Consider the following 10595-nt stretch of genomic DNA (forward strand, 5'->3'; position numbering starts at 1 on the left):
CTGTTTCTGTGACTCCCATTACCCTTTCCTGTCTCTGCCCTACAAATTGTTCCCTCCTTGATTGTTCAATCCAGATTGGATGCTGTTCTAAGAGATCTGCTCCAGGAATCGTTTGGGGGAGGAAAAATAATTACAGCTTCTGACAGATAATATGTTAGTGACGGGCAGTGTGAGCAGGGAGCAGGGAGGGCCCCGGCCCTTTAAAACGCCTACAGATGCTGGAGAAATTCTGGGCTTGATTTTTGGTGCCTAGCTACTGACACAAGCCTGGGAATTAGCAGAGCTCCGAAAAACTCCTGGGCTGCACAGCTCCCGCCCACACACCCACACAGTGAAGGAGGAGCCAGCGTCCTGTCCAGATGGCTGAATGGAGTCATTCTGGATCAAGCCCCAGCCAGGACTGATGCGGTCCAGTGGGACCTGAGGTAGGAGTCAGGACATTGGGGTTCTGGCTGGGCCTACTCTGGGCAAGCTGCCTCCTTTCTCTGTGCTTCAGTTTCCACTCCCAAACTGTAGATTGTAAGGTCTTTGGGGGCAGAGGCCATCTCTCAGTATGTTTTTCTGCAGCCAATGGGGCTGTGATCTCGGCTGGGGTCTGTGCAGCACCTGACACAATGGGGCCCTCATCTGGGGTTTCTGTACAACACTGGGGACAAGGAAGCCCTGATTTCAGCTAGGGCGTCTAGGTTCTGGTGTGTTATTAATAACTCACAGTTTGGGAACACACGAGAGAGGGAAAACTATTCGGATGATGGTTTGGAATCATGATTGGCTTTCCGTGCTCTAGCTCAACCATCAGATATGGGCTGGAGGTAGGAATAGCTGGGCGGATTCTCTGTTGTCTGCTATACAAGGGTCAGCCTGGAGGGCCTGAAAATCTAGGAATCTATGAAATTTGCAAACAGAAAGAGAAGGGAAATTCCTCCAGTACATTATTTGTTGCAAACTTTTGGCCCTGTTCTAGCAAGGACACTGTTACCCCCTCCCCCCCAACCGCCCCATTTCTGTGAGCAGGATGTCAGTTTTATGATGCATATGAAAGGCAGCACTGCTATTCCATGTTAGGGCATTGGGGTCAGCACTGACTGAGAGGGGAGAGGGCCCCCTGCTGAGCCCACACTCTGCTCCCTGCAGCACAGCGCCCCCTAGTGCTGCAGTGGGGCATTGGGGTCAGGGCTAACTGAGAGAGGAGAGCACCCCCTGCTGACCCCTCACCTCTAGGGGGCGCCCGTCTGGTGGGGGGCAGGAATGGAACACAGGAGCCTTTCTCCCCTAGGGGACACTACTGGTAGCAATTGAACTCTTACCCGCTGCCCCCCATTCTGCTCCCTCAGGGGCCCCCTTGCTGCAGTTCATTCTGGCTCCCAGCAGATGAACCACCATAGCCTCGGATGCAAACAACTCACATTAGCTCTCTTGGCTGCGGCCTGGTTAGTCACACACAGGCTCAAATGAGCCAGGGAGCCTGAACTTCTAACCGGGGGGGCGGAAGGGGGACACCCTTCTGGTGAGACACAGGACCACAGGACTCAAGTCCCAGACAGGTGCCAGGGCCCAGGACTGTAGCAGCAAAAGCCTGAAAGCCCTTGCAGGGCCCTTGCTGCTTCCCTGCTCCCCTGGTGGCAGGATTTTGCAGCACAGCTGGCAGACCGGCATCAGCCGCTTTGCCTCTCTGCACGACTGGCTGGCACCAGTTGAAAACACCACTGATCCGTTCACTCTGAGTGTGCAGCCCCATGGTTGTTGGGTTGGATTTGCAGATTTGGAGCTACCTGGCAGTCAGACCTGGCTCTCAGATAGCCCGGGCTCAGGTCACACAGGCTCAGGTCACACAGTTGGTGGCACAGAACCCAGGAGTCCTGACTTCCAAGCCCCACCCAACCCTAACTCCCAAAGCCAGGACTAACTAGAGAGCCCAGGAGTCCTGACTCCCAGCTCCAGCTGCACTGGCCTTCCTCAGTAGATCCCATCACAGAGCTGGGAATAGAACCCAGGAGTCCCAGCACACAACCCCACCCCCACACTCAAGCACCCCACTTTAACCACTAGAACATGGTCCCTTGGCATTGCTGGAAATAGTAGCCAATCACATGATCAGTCCTATGCCCTCTGACATGGGGGGTGGATTAAGGAGGGGTCATGCTTGAAGCCGCCCTGCTGGGTTAATCATGGAAGGCATCCAAAATGGGGAAGAGGACAGTCTGTAGAGATGTAGCTGACGTAGACGGGGTGGAGAAAAGGACTTGGAGAATCCAGACTCCTGGGTTCTATTTCCAGTGGTGGGAGAGGAGTGGTGTAAGACGGTTACTCACCGTTGTAACTGTTGTTCTTCGAGATGTGTTGCTCATATCCATTCCATTAGGTGTGCGCGCGCCGCGTGCACGATCGTCGGAGAATTTTCTACCCTAGCAACACCGGCGGGTCGGCTGTGGAGCCCCCTAGAGTGGCGCCTTCATGGCGCTGAATATATACCCCAGCCGACCCGGCGCCCCCTCAGTTCCTTCTTGCCGGCTACTCCGACAGTGGGGATGAGGGGCGGGTTTGGAATGGATATGAGCAACACATCTCGAAGAACAACAGTTACAACGGTGAGTAACCGTCTTTTCTTCTTCGAGTGCTTGCTCATATCCATTCCATTAGGTGACTCCCAAGCCCAACTTAGGTGGTGGGGTCGGAGTGAGACATTGCTGTGTGCAAAACCGCTGATCCGAAGGCAGCATCGTCCCTGGACTGCTGCACTAGTGCATAGTGAGCTGTAAACGTGTGGACTGATGACCAAACCGCAGCTCTACAAATGTCCTGGATCGGAACTTGCGCCAGGAAAGCCGTCGAGGAAGCTTGGGCCCTCGTGGAGTGAGCGGTGAGGTGCGGTGCTGAGACACCTGCCAGGTCATAGCAAGTCCGGATGCAAGACGTAATCCAGGAGGATAGGCGTTGTGAGGAGACCAGTGAGCCTTTCATTCGGTCGGCCACTGCAACGAAGAGTTGCGTCGTCTTTCTAAAGTGCCTTGTGCGGTCAATATAGAAAGCCAGGGCCCTGCGTACGTCCAGAGAATGCAAACGTTGATCCTGGCGAGTAGCATGTGGTTTAGGATGAAAGACCGGGAGAAATATATCCTGGTTGATATGAAAAGGAGAAACCACCTTAGGGAGAAAGGCAGGATGTGGACGAAGCTGCACTTTATCCTTATGGAAAACTGTGTAAGGGGGCTCGGATGTAAGCGCCCTGAGTTCAGAAACGCGCCTTGCTGAGGTGATGGCTACGAGGAAGGCTGTCTTCCAGGATAGGTACAAAAGTGAACAGATGGCCAGTGGCTCGAATGGAGGACCTGTGAGCTTGGAGAGAACCAGGTTGAGGTCCCACGTCGGAACGGGCTGACGTTGTTGTGGGTACATCCGGTCTAAGCCCTTGAGGAATCTAACGACCATCGGGTTAGAGAATACCGAGGACGCGAGTTCTCCTGGGTGAAAGGCTGATATAGCGGCCAGATGAACTCTAATTGAAGGGTTTCAGAGTAGCAGCCGTGTTAGTCTGTATCCGCAAAAAGAAGAACAGGAGGACTTGTGGCACCTTAGAGACTAACCAATTTATTAGAGCATAAGCTTTCGTGGACTATAGCCCACTTCTTCGGATGCATATAGAATGGAACATATATTGAGGAGATATATATACACACATACAGAGAGCACATGCAGAACACAACGCCATCTACAGCCTCAGAAACAACCCTGACATCATAATCAAAAAGGCTGACAAAGGAGGTGCTGTCGTCATCATGAATAAATTGGAATATGACCAGGAGGCTGCTAGACAGCTCTCTAACACCACATTCTACAGGCCATTATCCTCTGATCCCACTGAGGATTACCTAAAGAAACTACACCATCTGCTAAAAAAACTCCCTGACAAAGCACAGGAACAAATCTGTACAGACACATGCCTAGAACCCCGACCAGGGGTATTCTATTTGCTACCCAAGATCCATAAACCTGGATATCCTGGACGCCCCATCATCTCAGGCATTGGCACCCTAACATCAGGCTTGTCTGGTTATGTAGACTCTCTCCTCAGACCCTACGCTACCAGCACTCCCAGCTATCTTCGAGACACCACTGACTTCCTGAGGAAACTACAATCCATCGGTGATCTTCCAGAAAACACCATCCTGGCCACTATGGACGTAGAAGCCCTCTACACCAATATTCCACACAAAGATGGACTACAAGCTATCAGGAACAGTATCCCTGATAATATCACAGCTAACCTGGTGGCTGAACTTTGTGATTTTGTCCTCACCCACAACTATTTCACATTTGGGGACAATATATACCTTCAAGTCAGCGGCACTGCTATGGGTACCCGCATGGCCCCACAATATGCCAACATTTTTATGGCTGACTTAGAACAACGCTTCCTTAGCTCTCGTCCCCTAACGCCCCTACTCTACTTGCGCTACATTGATGACATCTTCATCATCTGGACCCATGGAAAAGAAGCCCTTGAGGAATTTCACCATGATTTCAATAATTTCCATCCCACCATCAACCTCAGCCTAGATCAATCCACACAAGCGGTCCATTTCCTGGACACTACTGTGCTAATAAGCGATGGTCACATAAATACCACCCTATACCGGAAACCTACTGACCGCTACACTTACCTACATGCCTCCAGCTTCCATCCAGGACACACCACACGATCCATTGTCTACAGCCAAGCTCTAAGATATAACCGCATTTGCTCCAATCCCTTGGATAGAGACAAGCACCTACAAGATCTCTATCAAGCATTCTTAAAACTACAATACCCACCTGCTGAAGTGAAAAAACAGATTGACAGAGCCAGACGAGTACCCAGAAGTCACCTCCTACAAGACAGGCCCAACAAAGAAAATAACAGAACACCACTAGCTGTCACCTTCAGCCCCCAACTAAAACCTCTCCAGCGCATCATCAGAGATCTACAACCTATCCTGAAAGATGATCCTTTACTCTCACAGATCTTGGGAGACAGACCTGTCCTCGCTTACAGACAACCCCCCAACCTAAAGCAAATACTCACCAGCAACCACACATCACTGAACAAAACCACTAACCCAGGAACCTATCCTTGTAACAAACCCCGATGTCAACTCTGTCCACATATCTATTCCAGTGACATCATCATAGGACCTAATCACATCAGCCATACCATCAGGGGCTCGTTCACCTGCACATCTACCAATGTGATATATGCCATCATGTGCCAGCAATGCCCCTCTGCCATGTACATTGGCCAAACCGGACAGTCTCTACGCAAAAGAATTAATGGACACAAATCTGACATCAGGAATCAAAATACTCAAAAACCAGTGGGAGAACACTTTAACCTGTCTGGTCATTCAGTGACAGACCTGCGGGTGGCTATATTACAACAGAAAAACTTCAAAAACAGACTCCAACGAGAAACTGCTGAGCTAGAATTGATATGCAAACTAGACACAATCAACTCCGGTTTAAATAAGGACTGGGAATGGTTGGGCCATTACAAACATTGAAATCTATCTCCCCTTGTAAGTATTCTCACACTTGTTATCTAACTGTCTGTCTGTGCTGGGCTAGCTTGATTATCACTTCAAAAGTTTTTTTCTCTTAATTAATTGGCCTCTCAGAGGTGGTAAGACAACTCCCACCTGTTTATGCTCTCTGTATGTGTGTATATATATCTCCTCAATATATGTTCCATTCTATATGCATCCGAAGAAGTGGGCTATAGTCCACGAAAGCTTATGCTCTAATAAATTTGTTAGTCTCTAAGGTGCCACAAGTCCTCCTGTTCTTCTAATTGAAGATATCGCCAACCCTTGTTGTTTTAGGGAGAGGAGATATTCCAATATAAGAGGAATAGGTGTCTGTAATGGGAGCCCGGAGCTCGACCTTGCAGGGAGCAGAACACGTGGCACTTCCTGTTGTCTCGAGATGCAAACAGGTCTATCTGGGGAAACCCCCACTTCTGGAAGACGGAATGTATGATGTCCGGCCGGATAGACCACTCGTGCGTTTGGAAGGACCTGCTGAGTCGGTCCGCTAAAGTGTTCTGGACTCCAGGGAGGAACGATGCCGTGAGATGGATTGAGTGGTGCAGAAGTCCCACAGGCGAATGGCCTCTTGGCATAGAATTGACGAACGTGCTCCTCCTTGCTTGTTGATGTAAAACATGGCCGTGGTGTTGTCGATGAGAACTAACACACAGCGGCCACGTAGGAGATTGAGAAATGCCTGGCACGCCAGGCGCACCGCCATCAGTTCCCGAACATTGATGTGCAGGGCTAGCTGAGGTGCAGTCCACAGGCCCTGGGTATGGTGCTCGTTGAGATGGGCGCCCCAACCCAGAGATGAAGCGTCTGTGACCAGGTGCAGAGAGGGTTGTGGGGCGTGAAACGGCATCCCCTCGCAAACCACATTGTGATCTAGCCACCATGTGAGGGAGGTCAGGACCGAGTTCGGGACCGTGACCACCATGTTCAGGCTGTCCCGATGTGGGCGGTATATCGATGACACCCAGGTCTGGAGTGGGCGAAGCCGAAGTCTGGCATGCCTGGTTACGTACGTGCAGGAAGCCATATGACCCAGCAGGGTGAGGCACGACCTCACCGTGGTAGTTGGGAAGGCCCTGAGCCCTTGATGAGGCTCGTGATGGTACAAAAGCGGTTGTCTGGCAGGATGGCTTGTGCACGTCTGGAGTCTAGGACTGCGCCGATGAATTCTATTCTCTGGGTAGGTTCTAGAGTGGATTTGTCCTTGTTGAGTAGGATGCCCAACTCGTTGAATGTGTGCACTATTATGTGGACGTGCGCTCAAACTTGCTCTCTGGTGCGACCGCGTACCAGCCAGTCGTCTAGGTACGGGAACACCTGTATCCCTTGCCGACGAAGGTACGCTGCCACGACAGCCATACATTTCGTGAACACTCTTGGGGCCGAGGATAGGCCGAAGGGAAGGACTGCAAATTGGTAGTGCACCTTGCTTACCACGAATCGCAGGAAGCGTCTGTGAGGCAGGTAAATTGCGATATGAAAGTATGCGTCTTTCATGTCGAGGGCGGCGAACCAGTTTCCAGGATCGAGGGAAGGGATAATGGCCCCCAAAGAGACCATGCGGAACTTCAACTTTACTACGAATTTGTTGAGTCCGCGCAAGTCCAAGATGGGTCGCAGACCTCCTTTGGACTTGGGGATCAGGAAGTAACGGGAATAAAATCCCCTGCCCCTTAACTCTACTGGAACCTCCTCTATGGCCCCCATAGCAAGGAGCGTGGAAACCTCCTGTATAAGAAGTTGCTCGTGAGAAGGGTCCCTGAAGAGGGACGGGGAAGGGGGGGAGGAGGGGGGGATTGAAGAAAACTGGATAGCGTATCCCCTCTCCACCGTGCGAAGGACCCAACGGTCCGAAGTTATAAGGGACCAAACACGGTGGAAGTGGGAGAGACGATCCCGAAAGGAGGGGGCTGGATCCTGGGGGATGACTGGGGCGCCGTCCTCGACCGCACCTTCAAAAGTTCTGCCTGGGGCCTGCGGGTGGTCTTGGTGGCCCTTGGTTCTGACCGGGTTGAGGGCCGGTCCACCTTCGTCTACCACCTCGCCCGCGCCTCCGGGCCGAGTCCTGTCTCTGACGAGGTGGAGGGGGGTAGAAGCGCTGAGGCTGAGGCCTAAATAGCCTGCGCTGAGGGCCCGCAACATGCATCCCCAGGGAGCGCATGATCGTCCTGGAGTCCTTGAGGCTCTGCAGGCGAGAGTCCGTCTTCTCCGAGAACAACCCCTGTCCTTCGAAGGGCAAATCCTGCAGGGTTTGTTGCAATTCCGGGGGCAAACCCGAAACTTGGAGCCAGGAGGTCCTTCGCATAGCGATACCCGAAGCCAGGGTTCTCGCAGCCGAGTCCGCTATGTCCAAGGAGGCCTGTAAGGAGGTCCGAGCCACCTTCTTACCCTCCTCTACCAAGGCCCCAAACTCCTCCCTGGACTCTTGGGGAACCAATTCCTTGAACTTCCCCATAGAGTTCCAGGAGTTAAAGTTGTAGCGGCTCAGGAGCGCCTGCTGGTTAGCCGCTCTAAGTTGCAGCCCTCCGGCTGAATAAACTTTACGGCCAAACAAATCGAGGCGCTTATCCTCCTTCGATTTGGGCGCTGCGGCCTGTTGACCGTGGCGCTCCCTTGCATTCACTGATGCCACCACCAGTGAACACGGCTGGGGGTGGGTATACAAGTACTCGTAGTCTTTGGAGGGGACAAAGTACTTCCTTTCCACCCCTCTCGCTGTGGGTGGGATAGAGGCAGGAGTTTGCCATATCGTACTTGCATTCGCCTGGATCGTGCGGATCAGGGGTAACGCCACTCTCGATGGGGCATCCGCCGCGAGGATATTTACGATGGGGTCCTGTACCTCCACTATCTCCTCCGCCTGCAGGTCCATATTACGGGCCACCCTACGTAGGAGGTCCTGGTGAGCCCGAAGATCTATTGGGGGTGGACCTGTGCACGATGTGCCCGCCACTGCCTCATCCGGAGAGGAAGAGGAAGATGCCTCCGGTGGTAAAGGATCCAAGGGAGGGTCCCGGTCTCCCTGCTCCTGGGCCGGAGCATCACCTGTGCTTGGGTCAGGTGGTGCGGACACGGAAGCCTCCATGCCCCCTGGCGGAGGCCGAGAGATGGTGGACTCCGGGGCCCTTCTAACGGAGTGGCCCGAGCGAGAGGTCGAAGTTATTGGAGCCCCTTGCGCCTGATGGTACGCCCACGGGGTCCAGAACGACCAGTGAGATGGCCCATGAGCAGGGTCCTCTGCTACCTCCTGCCAATGGCCTATGTCCTGCTCCTCGGCTTGCCCCTGAGGGGGGTATGCCGATCTCGATAAGTCCTCAGAGGAGCGAGACACCGATCTCGATGGCCATGGCGGTGCCGAGTGCGCCGAGACGAATCCCGTGGGCTGCGGTGCCGCACGGTGCCGGTCCGGAGATGTTCTATCTCCACGCGGTGCCGGCGATCGGTGCCGAGATCGCGATCGGTGCCGATGACCTCGCCGGTGCCGGGAGTCGGATCTGGACCTGGACGATGACCTGGAGTAGGCCCGGTGCCGGGAGCGGCCTCTCGACGTCGAGCGTCGATCGTAGCGGTGCCGAGAACTACGTCTCGATGTTGATCGGTGCCAACGATCATAACGGTGCCGAGACGTAGAGCGGTGCCGCGACGAAGATCTTGGCCGCGAGTACGACCGGTGCCGAGGTGATATCCGGCGCTGGGACTGCGAGCGGCGTGGGGACCTGCTTCGGGACCTGGACCGGTGCCGTGGTTCCAGCCCCTGCGATGGAGGGCGCATCAAGGCAGGTTTCCCCCTAGACTGGACCGGACGAGTCAACGGTGCCGGCGGTGCCGGTGGTTGGGGCGGTGCCGGCTCCGTGAGAGCGATCAAGTCTCTCGCCGTCGCGAAGGTCTCTGGGGTCGACGGGAGGCACTGTATCACCGCCGGTCTCGGTGGAGAGCCTGTCTGCACCGGACTCAACGGCCTCGGAGCCGGAGTCGACGGTGCTGGAGGCACCTGTTTCCGGTGCTCCACAGGCGGACGCGGCTCTACCCCCGGCACTGGGGGAGCTGGCGTCTTCGGCACGGAGGTCCCCGTCTTATGGGCTTTTTTATACCCCGGGGATAATGAACGGCGCCGAGGCACTTGCTGTGCTTGCGGTGCCGACGAGGTCCGGTGCCGTGGCGGCTTGTCCGACGCCACTCGCGTGGTCGGAACAGTCGGTGCCGCCGGGGCACTGCGCACCGAGGTGCCAGGTGCCGGGGCCTGACGCGCTGATGGAGCGTCCGGGCTAAGTGCCGCCTCCATAAGGAGTTGCCGGAGCCGAAATTCCCGCTCCTTCTTGGTCCTTGGTCTGAAGGCCTTACAGATCTTGCACTTATCTGTTTGATGGGACTCTCCCAGGCACTTCAGACACGAGTCGTGCGGGTCGCTCGTTGGCATAGGCTTAGCGCAGGAGGCACACTGCTTGAAGCCGGGAGCCTTGGGCATGAGCCCGGCCACGCGGCCGGGGGAAAAAGGGGGGGACAACCCCCTTAATCCCCTTGAACTATATAACAACTAGTAACAAGTGAAAAACCAACTATTTATCTATAAACAACTAGAACTATAACTATAACTATGAATGACTAAATAAGCTAGGGAGAGTGGAGAACAGCTATGCCGCGCTCCACAGTTCCAACGACCGTCAGGGGCGGTAAGAAGGAACTGAGGGGGCGCCGGGTCGGCTGGGGTATATATTCAGCGCCATGAAGGCGCCACTCTAGGGGGCTCCACAGCCGACCCGCCGGTGTTGCTAGGGTAGAAAATTCTCCGACGATCGTGCACGCAGCGCGCGCACACCTAATGGAATGGATATGAGCAAGCACTCAAAGAAGAACTAGTGGTTCGGGGAGGGGCTGGAAGCCAGGACGCCTGGGTTCTGTGTATGCTCCACTCTGTAAGAGGGGGATAATACCTGACACACACATTAAAGACAGTCAATGTGCAATCTCTCTGATTTTTAAAAAGGAAACTAAAAGTAGTTTAGGCCTAATGCCCACCCC

Source organism: Chrysemys picta, chromosome 22, assembly GCF_011386835.1.
Source record: "Chrysemys picta bellii isolate R12L10 chromosome 22, ASM1138683v2, whole genome shotgun sequence".
In the NCBI taxonomy this organism is placed as follows: domain Eukaryota; kingdom Metazoa; phylum Chordata; order Testudines; family Emydidae; genus Chrysemys; species Chrysemys picta.